The sequence below is a fragment of the Neovison vison genome, chromosome 3 (genome assembly GCF_020171115.1).
Source record: "Neovison vison isolate M4711 chromosome 3, ASM_NN_V1, whole genome shotgun sequence".
In the NCBI taxonomy this organism is placed as follows: domain Eukaryota; kingdom Metazoa; phylum Chordata; class Mammalia; order Carnivora; family Mustelidae; genus Neogale; species Neogale vison.
Window position 1 is genome coordinate 60,153,511 of NC_058093.1, and position 2,651 is coordinate 60,156,161.

General features: G+C 33.4%; 1 non-coding gene and 1 pseudogene across 1 annotated transcript; one reads left to right on the top strand and one right to left on the bottom strand.

The window, feature by feature from the left end:
• Window positions 1-1,265: 1,265 nt before the first annotated feature.
• LOC122903712 lies at window positions 1,266-1,401 on the bottom strand. Its single transcript, XR_006383991.1, has one exon. It is a non-coding gene; the product is annotated as a U4 spliceosomal RNA (small nuclear RNA).
• Window positions 1,402-1,677: 276 nt separating this feature from the next.
• On the top strand, window positions 1,678-2,417 carry LOC122901823 (annotated as a pseudogene).
• The last annotated feature ends 234 nt before the right edge of the window (window positions 2,418-2,651 follow it).

Sequence of the window (2,651 nt, forward strand, 5' to 3'; positions counted from 1 at the left end):
TAATTATTTTGTCTGGAATCCTACACTGAATGAAAATATTCTTCAAAAACAAACACAAAATAAAGATGTTCTCAGCAAACAAAAACAAAAATTATATCTTCAATATGCATTAAAAGATATATAAAAAATGTTCTCAAGCTGAAGTGAAATAATTCCAGATAAATAAATAACATGCTTAAAGGAAGTAACAGCATGAAAAATGGTGTTTATTTGGGGAGATTGCATAAAACAATAACTGTAATGTCTTATGAAATGTGAAACATAAATATGGGCCTAAAATGCATTACAACAATAGTGCAAAAATGGAGATAGATTCTTGAAAGTAAAACATTCTAAGATGCTGGCATTACAGGGCAGCAAAATTATTAATAACTTATATTAGATGGTAATAATTCAAAGATAAATTTTTAATCAGTAAGCACTAAAAGAATAATAAAAGAATGTATAATTCAAAAGATAATAGAGAGGGAAAATGGAATAATAAAAATATTATTCAAATCCAAAAGAAAAGAGGAGAAACAAAGCAAAAAAAGAGATCTGGAACTATCATATTATTATTAGGAAACTAATAGTAATATGGTAGTTTAAATCCAAATATATTAATAATTACAAGATAAATGGATAGAATATTTTAATTAAAATACAATGTTTTGTTTGATTGAAATAAAGAATAACTCCTCTGCTCACAGGAAAAGCATTTTGAATATAAGTACACAGACATGGTGAAAATAAAAGGATAGGAACTGAAGAATCATGAAAACACTAATAAAACAAACACTGGTATCTTTTTAATAACAGAAAATGTAGTCAATAAGGCAAGAAGCACTACTACTACTTATAGACATTTTAAAATCATGCAGAGGTCAATCACCTAGAAAATATCACAATTCTAAATATACATGCAGTAAGTAGCATAGCTTTAACATATATAAAGCAGAAAATTAGAGATTGAAATGGACAACAGACAATTCCACAATTATGGGGGATGAATTAACAGACCTGTATCTACAACTCACAGGTAAAGGAGTAGAGGCGTAGAAGATTTAAACAACACAAATAACAAAACGATCAAATTCACTTACACTGCACACAACAATAACACCATTTACATTTTTGAACTGCACAGAAACTTTCACCAAATTTATCATGTATTAATCCATAAAAAGAAATCTTTAAAAATATCAAATAACTGAAATCACTTAGAGTATATTCTCTCATCACAGAATTTATCTAAAAACTGAATAATGGGAAGGAAACCATAATAACTCCATATGCTTAGAAATGCCAAGTAATTCGTACGTCACAGAAAATTTCGTATTAAAAATTAGAAAAGTTTTCAATTAGCAATAATCGTGCCTCGGATAAACCTCATTGGCTACGATACTGCCACTGCGCAAAGCTCGTATTAAAAATTAGAAAATATTATGGACGAAATAATAATGAAGACATGACACAGCCAACCTTGCTGGATAGAGCTAATAATGCAGTGCTTAAAAGGGAATAGACATAAATAAGTTCATAGAGCAGAAAAGAAGAACACTAAAAAACCAACTAAAAATCCATTTCAAGACACAGACAAACACACACAAATCAATCCTTAAGAATGAAGAAGGTAGAAAATAGTAAGATTGAAAAATCAATGAAATACAAAATAAGCATACAACAGAAAAAATTATCAAAAAGTTGTTTTAGATCCGGCTTGTCGTCCTCGCGACCATGGCGGCTACCACACTCTCCGCGTGGCTGGCCCTGCAGCTGGGGACCAGGACCCTGCGTGCTTTTTGTACCTCCATGTCCCGGGCCACCCGCTCCGCGATACCAAGCCCGCGTATAGCAGACAGAACACCCACATATGAAAGACCACTGAGAAGAAAGGCACTACCTCCTAGGACAGAGAAAATGACTGTTGACCAAGATTGGCCTAGTGTTTATCCTGTTGAAGCACCATTTAAACCCTCTGCTGTACCTCTTCCCATTCGAATGGGCTATCCAGTAAAAAAGGGGGTGCCCATGGCAAAGGAGGGAAATCTAGAACTATTAAAGATCCCCAATTTTCTGCATTTAACTCCTGTAGCAATTAAAAAGCACTGTGAAGCTCTTAAAGCTTTCTGCACTGAGCGGCCAGCTGCTCTGGACAGTGAAGAGAAATGTGAGAAGCATTTTCCCATTGAAATAGACACAACTGATTATGTTTCAGCAGGACCATCTATCCGAAACCCCAAAGCACAAGTAATAACCTTAAGGATTAAACTTCCCAGTTTGAATTTAGATGATCATGCAAAGAAGAAACTCATTAAACTTGTGGGAGAGCAATACTGCAAGACTACAGATGTACTTACCATCAAAACAGACAGGTGCCCTTTAAAGAGACAGAATTATGATTATGCACTATATCTGTTAACAGTTTTATACCATGAGTCTTGGAAAACTGAAGAATGGGAGAAAGATAAGACTGAAGCAGACATGGAAGAGTATGTATGGAACAATAGCTCCTCTGAAAAAAATATTCTGGAAACACTTCTCCAAATGAAAGCTGCTGAGAAAAATCTGGAAGTAAATAAAGAAGAGCTCCTTGCTACAAAAGAAAAAAAAAAAGTTGTTTTAACTTTAAATAAAATTGAAAACCCTTAGCAAGCCTGATTAAAACAAAA